This window comes from Bubalus bubalis, chromosome 7 (genome assembly GCF_019923935.1).
Source record: "Bubalus bubalis isolate 160015118507 breed Murrah chromosome 7, NDDB_SH_1, whole genome shotgun sequence".
NCBI classification, from domain to species: Eukaryota; Metazoa; Chordata; class Mammalia; order Artiodactyla; family Bovidae; genus Bubalus; species Bubalus bubalis.
Genome location: NC_059163.1, coordinates 31,107,238 through 31,115,510, shown reverse-complemented (window position 1 = coordinate 31,115,510; position 8,273 = coordinate 31,107,238).

The following is an 8,273-nucleotide window of genomic DNA, read 5'->3' as shown; positions in this document are numbered from 1 at the left end:
TTCAAATCTTCAGTTGAATATTGAAAAATGAAGGCAGGTTTGATGTATTTCATTTTTTTCACTTAGTCTATGTAGTGCCTTGAAATGTCATTAATTAACTATTAATTATAAAATGTATTAGTACTGAGATTAATAATGCCAAAATGTTTAAATACAGTCTTCTCCCATAAGAACTGTTCAGTAGTAACTTTCTGCTATAACATCTATCATTGTTCAGACAGTCACCTTTTTTTTCTCTCCTTGGGTATAAAGATTCTTCCTACTCTAAAAATATACTAAAGTATGCAGTAAAGAACAATATCTGTATATTTCCATCTCAGACAAAAGCATAATAATTTACTATATATGCAGAGATTATTAGAACACATTTGAATTGTACATGAGGTAAATTTACTTTGCATAAGTATGTGAAATGAGAGAAATGAAAAAGTTATATCTTCTAGGACTCTTGTCTATTATGTATAGTTGCCATTTCCATGTGTTTTGAAGTTTCTGTGTTATTTTGTATTGTAACTTAATTTAACCATTGGTTCCCAAAAAGGGTGGGAAATTGGAGGGGGTAAATGGTACAGAAAGCAGAATTCACCTGAATGATTTCTTTATCCTCCTCCTCCACCAACCATCACCAACTATCAAATTTTCTTCTTTGGCAAGTACAGTAAACCTTCTTTACAATGTATTATATGCACAAAGTATATTGTATATTTCTTGTAAACTTGTTATTGCTCATGCATGCATGCTAAGTTGCTTCAGTCGTGACCGACTCTGTGCGACCCCATGGACAGCAGCCCACCAGACTCCTCTGCCCACCGGATACTCCAAGCAAGAATACTGGAGTGGGTTCTCATTTCTTCTCTGATTTAATCGCTAAGTCATGTCTAACTCTTTGGAACCCCATGGACCATAGCCTACCAGGCCCCTCTGTCCATGGGATTTCCCAGGCAGGAAAACCGGAGTTGGTTGCCATTTCCTTCTCCCATTATTGCTCAATCAATGCATTTTTGGAATCTTGGGATATATAATCCATTGTCCTACTATAAAATTAACAGAAAATATTTCATTTAAAGATTTTTACTTAGTACTAATGCTTTTAGGAATAAAAGACATTAAGGGAGAAATAGGTATGTCATTTGAATTTGATTCAGTTTTACCTGATGCTTCCCCACCTTTTTAAAGATTGTTGTGACTGCAGCTCTGTAATTGTATGTTTCATGCTTGTGCTGAGTCAGGTCACTCACCAGGCTTCTCTGACCATGGGCTCTCCATGGAAAGAATACTGGAGTGGGTTGCCATATCCTCTCCAGGGGATCTCCCTGACCCGGGAATTGAACCTGTGTGTCTCCTGCATTGGCAGGCAGATTCTTTACCACTGAGCTGCCACCTGAGAAGCACTAATTGTACATTTAATGGATATAAGTTCTTCATATGATATTGATGTCCTCAAGAGTATTTTATATCAATGAAGATTTGGATTTGGTTCAAAAATTTCACACTAAGTTCTGTTTTGGCAGATTTTGAATTGATAAATATCAAATTGTTTCTTTTAAGTGTTAAGACTACCCCCAAAGAAGATTATTAGTAATATGAGTACCTTTTGAATTCATTTAATTTTAGTTCTATGCCTAGAATAAAATAAGTTCTATATCAACCAATGTTCATCAATGTACTAGAATATAAAAGGTAACAATTAGAAGTCAAATTAGGTAACAGTACTTTAGTTTTTGGTTTATGTTTTTATGACCTTAAAAATATTTTAGATATATAAAGTAGCAAATACCATAAGTAGAATAAAAGAACCATTAAATATCAGATATTAAAATCATTTCCTAATAATCATTGTAACTTAGAGTTTGTGGTAGACAAAATTTATCACCATTTTATAAATGTGAGAGGCTAAGGGGTTCTCAAGGTTCCGCAAAAATTAAAGCCGAAACAGCCCAGATATTTTGACTTTGTAGTGTGGAGGTTCATTTTATTTTAATGAGTAGTGATTCTATTTTTACCTGTGCTCTTTATATCTAAGGTCATTTTCCTTTCCTTCTCTAACCTTGTCTAGTTATTTAATGCCCATTTAAAGTAGCGATTTGAAAATAAAAATCCACTAACAAAAGTAGTTTAAGCCCGTGATTATGTTATAGTTAATTCAGTAATTGTAGCCCTTTGCCACATGAGGTCATTGTATACTTGGTTCTTTCCTTGGCTCTGGCTCTAATCCAAGCATCATAATCTTGGTGATGAATGGTTGGGGAAAGATAAGAGCTGATGAGAGATCTTTTGCATCACCAGAGCAAAAGCATTAATTGATTAATAAATACTTTATTGAGTGAGATTTTATGTGTACCGATGCAGGAGGGGAAATGAGCTGTCAGATAAAGGCAATCCAAAAGGTAATGCTTTGAGAATTATTTTACTGTAAGAATGTCTGGTACACAACTCTCAGGGGATTCTCTAGGTTGTAGATTGAATAATACCTATTGTTTTATTTATGGGATAATACTCAGATAATTATGCCTAACAGGTTGCCAAGAAATTTAATTTTTTAATGTTCACTCATTAGACTTTTTGTTAAGGGCTGACTTGCAAGACTGTTTACCATTTATTTAGCAATTATGTATACAAAGAAACTTCCAGTTATTTTTATTATTCTGTGGAAATACATGGAGCTCAGCCAGATGCTTGTTTTTTCAAGAAGGAAGTTTTACTTAAGGAAATCATGATCTAGAAAGCGATTCAGTATCAAGCGTAGGTGAAACCTGATCTTCGATTAACACATCATCTGAAACATAGCCCCTTTAATGTTAGTTGGCGTCACTTCGAAACGGTGGTGGTATTTTGGTGATACTGAATAGATGTATATGTGTGTGGATGCACCGCTTTTACTGCTATCCCTCGTTCAAACTAATAAGATGCAGTCAGAGATAAGGCATCTTCTAAAGCTGCCTTTTTTCCTTGCTGTTACTGTCAGTGGAATCACTGTTAGTAAATTAGGAAATTGGCTAATGTTATAAGACAATTTATGCTTCACTTGGCTCAGCAGCACTATTTTGATATGTTTTACAGTGCTTAGAACTTAGAAAACTAGCTATCAAATCACTAGCTTGGAGACAGTAGACAATATGGATATAAGTTATTTCACTGATGGTTAACATGAACTGGTTGCTAAATTAGTAAATGAAAGAGACCTGTTAAGTGTAGTAACTTTTAACAGACTGTCCTTACACAGATAATTGAATATTGTTCTCTTCAGAATAGTTACCTTGAGAGACAATACATTTATTCCAAAGATTCTGCCATTATTCAAAACACTCTTGGATCTGAGTTTAGTCTGAGTTGTATATTTTTTTAATGTGATTCAGGTTCTTTTTGTGTGTGTGACTGGATATAGTATTTTGTTTTTTTTTAATGACCATAAATCATTTAGTGACAAGTCTAATGAACAAAATGGATAGTAAAGCTTATGTAAAAGCTGCTTTTGGCCATTAAGAAGGTAAGTAAGGCATTCAGATCTCTTTTCTTGTTCAGTTTATGAAATATATGTGAAGGAAATTTATATATTTTTGCTAATTCAAATGTTTCTGACTTAGGACAGACTCTGAACATATAACCTATTGCTGGGACTCCTTTGAAGGCACTACTTAGTGTAAGGTTAAAACAAACAAACCCGGACATTGTCTCCTATTATGTTTACATCTGGTATATACTAACAGTCAGCTGTTGTTGTAAGAATTTATCTTTATTATTTTTAACATCACAGAGGCAGTAATGACTAAGAACACAGGCTCCCAAGACAGACTGCTGGCTTTACATCCTTCCTCTGCCACTTATTGTCTAACTTTAGGCAAGTCATTATAATCTTTGGAAAGTAATATTTTAAAATTTCTTTGTAAGAGGTCCATAAGTAATAGTACCTACATATAAAGTTGTGCAGTTCTAATGTGTTCAGTTCAGTTTGGTATATATTAATATAAAGCATTTAGAACAATGCTCAATGCATGTTAGTCATTACTATTAGTATTTGTATTTCCTTTCATTCCGTATCTTGGTTGCTGAAAGCATCTGGAAAACTGGTAAGTTTGTGTAGTTATTAAAATGAATAAAATGGAACTATAGTAGGATAATCTCTATATTTTTTGAATGGAAATAGTTGTGTGTGGAGAGATTCAGCAAACTTCATTGTGGTTACCTCCAGTGAGTGGGATTGGAGTGATTATTGAGATTCTTGGGAGAATGTTTTCATTTAATATTAGATTTATTCATTCAGCAAATATTTATTTATCTCCTACTGCATGCCAGAGACTGATAAAAGAACATCTCAGTTGTTAGAAATTACTCTTTCCCTTAAGGAATTTTGGAATGATATAGCAGATTAGGTTTCTACCCAAGTTCTTAGCATTTTCCTTTTTTGAAATTTTCTGTTCTTTTACTTTATGAGTGGTACTGAATAAAAACATTTTGATATCTCCATTAATGTTTCAAAAATTATGATTTTTCATTTCTGAATGTAAACATCCTGCTAATTTTGAAATAAGTAGCTTTATTTTCAGATGTTATGTAAAACTCTCCAAAGAATTTGATGCTTGATACTTATAACACCAAGAGACTTTCCTTCTCTTGGGAAGTATATGAGATTAATAGACTCTGGTTTTTCAATCCAATCAAAGAATGGGTAGAAGATCTAAACACACTTCTCCAAAGAGCTACAATGGCCAACAGGCACAAGAAAAGATGAACATTGCTAATTAGAGAAATGCAAATCAAAACTACAATGAGGTACCACCTCACACTGGTCAGAATGGCCATCATTAGAAAGTCTACAAATAACAAATGCTACAAAATAACAAATGCTTCAGAGGGTGTGGGAAATTACACTGTTGGTGGGAATATCAATTGGTGCAACCTCTACGGAAAACACTAGGGAGTTTCCTTAAAAAACTAAAAATGTTGTCATATGATCCAGTACTGGAACTATATCCCTAAAAAACTATAATTCAAAAAGACACATGCACTCCAATATTCATTGGAGCGCTGTTTATAATAGCCAAGACATGGAAACAGCTTAAGTGTCCTCTGAAAGAAGAACAGATAAAGATGTGGCACATATATACATAGAACACTACTCGGGTACAGCTTCACAAATGGTGCTGTGAAGTGAAAGTCGCTCAGTCCTGTGTGACTCTTTGCAACCCCATGGACTATATAGTCCATGGAATTCTCCAGGCCAAAATACAGGAGTTGGTAGCTGTTCTTTTCTCCAGGGAATCTTCCCAACCTAGGGATTGAACCCAGGTCTCCCATATTGCAGGAGGATTCTTTTCCAGGTGAGCCACCAGGGAAGCCCAAGAATACTGGAGTGGGTAACCTGTCCTTTCTCCAGTGGATCTTCAGACCCAGGAATCAAACTGGGTCTCCTGCGTTGCAGGCAGACTTTTTACCAGCTGAGCTACCAGGGAAGTTAGTGGTAAAGAATCCACCTTCCGATGCAGTTTAGAAGTAAGAGACGTGGGTTCGATCCCTGGATCAGGAAGATCCCCTAGAGGAGGGCACAGCAACCTACTCCAGTATTCTTGCCTGGATAATCCCATGGACAGCGGAGCCTGATGGGCTGCAGTCCATCAGGTCGCGATGTCAGACACGACTGCAGCGACTTAGCACTCTTACACACGCTACTCAGCTATAAAAAGGCAGAAATGATGCTACTTGCAGCAACATAGATAAACCTAGATATTATATTTATGAAATAGATTAGAAAGAGACAAATACCATATTATATCACATATACAGAATCGAAAATATGACACAAACCAACTTATCTATGAAACAAACTCACAGAACAGACTTGTAGTTGCCAAGGGGAAGACGAAGTGGGGAGGGAGGAACTGGGAGTTTGGGATTAATAGAGGCAATGGCACCCCACTTCAGTACTCTTGCCTGGAAGATCCCATGGATGGAGGATCCTGGAAGGCTGTAGTCCATGGGGTCGCTGAGGGTCGGACACAACTGATCGACTTCACTTTCACTTTTCACTTTCATGCATTGGAGAAGGAAATGGCAACCCACTCCAGTGTTCTTGCCTGGAGAATCCCAGGGACTGGGGAGCCTGGTGAGCTGCTGTCTAAGGGGTCGCACAGAGTTGGACACGACAAGTGACTTAGCAGCAGCAGCAGCAGAGGCAAACTATTATATACAGAATGGATAAACAACAAAGTCCTACTCTATAGCACAGGGAAATATCCTGTAATAAAACACAATGGAAAGTTTAAAAATAAAATAAAGTTAAAAAAAAAAAAACACAATGGAAAAGAATATGAAAAAGAATTGTGTATATGTATCATGTACATATATGTAATATATATATTGCTGAATCACTTTGTTGTACAATAGAAATCAACACAACATTGTAAATCAACTATAATAAAATTTAAATAAAATAGGCTATAGTTCTTATCAATTTCCAGCAAGATACATAAGGATCTTTGTACACCTACCTGGGAAAGATAGGTTGCAACAAAGAGAATTCTCAATGTCTATAAATTATCTTTAAAGCCTTTTTAGAAACTGCCCTTGCTCTTTCTATTTTTGTTTAAGTCAGCAAAGATGTGTATTGTTTTTGCTTGAGTAAAATAATATTATGGTTATTGTTATGAGTTCAATGTTTCTGCCCTGGAGAAGTGATAAAAGGATAGAATGCTCTATTCCCCTCCACGCCCCACCCAAACTGTTACCCAGATGTTCCTACAAGGGCATTGTTATAAGCTGTAGGCAAAAATCCTGCATTGGGCCCATACCTGGTTGGGACCTCTGGGCCTTTCAGACAGAAGAATGCTGTCTTTTGTGAAGCACCGCAGATAATTCCTAAGTTATACTTAATACTATTTAATAGAGACCTCTAGACCATTGAGGTATGACCTAAATCAAATCCTTTATGATTATACAGTGGGGGTGACAAGTAGATTCAAAGGATTAGATCTGATAGAGTGCCTAAAGAACTAAGGATGGAGGTTCATAACATTGTACAGGAGGTGATGAACAAAACCATCCCAAAGAAAAAGAAATGCCAGAAGGCAAAATGGGTGTCTAAGGAGGCCCTACAAATAGCTGGGAAAAGAGAAGCCAAAGGTAAAGGAGAAAATGAAAGATTTACCTAACAATGCAGAGTTCCAGAGACTAGCAAGGAGAGATAAGAAAGGCTTCTTAAGTGAGTGATGCAAAAAATAGAGGAAAATAATAGAATAAGAAAGACTAGATATCTCTTGAAGAAAATTGGAGATACTAAGGGAACATTTCTTGCAAAGATGGGCACGATAAAGGACAGAAATGGCAAGGACCTAACAGAAGCAGAAGAGGTTAACAAGAGATGGCAAGAATACACAGAAGAACTATTATAAAAAGGTCTTAACAACCCAGATAGCCACGTTGGTGTGATCATTCATCTAGAGCCAGATGTCCTGGAGTGTGAAGTCAAGTGGGCCTTAGGGAGATATCATTAGGAACAAAGTTAGTGGAGATGATGAAGCTATTTCATCAACAGCGGAGCTATTCCAAATCTTAAAGGATGATGCTGTTAAAGTACTGCGCTCAAGATGCCAGCAAATTTGGAAAACTCAGCAATGGCCACAGTACTGGAAAAGGACAGTTTTCATTCTAGTTCCAGAGAAGGGCAATGCCAAAGAATGTTCATACTACCGCACTATTGTGCTCATTTCAAATGCTATCGAGGTAATTCTCAAAATCCTTCAAGCTAGGCTTGAATAGTTTGTAAACTGAGAACTTCCATATGTACAAGCTGGATTTAGAAAAGGCAGAGGAACCAGAGATCAAATTGCCAACATCCAATGAATCATAGAGAAAGCAAAGGAATTCCAGAAAAACATCTACTTCTGCTTCACTGACTAAGCTAAAGCTTAGTCACAACACACTGGAAAATTCTTTAAGAGGTGGGAATACACGACCATCTTACCTGCCTCTTGAGAAAGCTATATGCTTGTAAAGAAGCAACAGTTAGAGCTCAACATAGAACAATGGACTGGTTCAAAATTGGGAAAGGAGTAAGTCAAAACTGTATATTGTCACCTTGCTTATTTAACTTATATGCAGAGTACATCCTGCAAAATGCTGGGCTGGAATCAAAAGATTGCTAGGAGAAATATCACCAACCCCAGATATGCAGATGATACCAATTAATGGCAGAAAGCAAAGAGGAACTAAAGAGCCTCTTGATGAAGATGAAAGAGGAGAGTGAAAAAGCTGGCTTAAAACTCAGCATTCAAAAAACT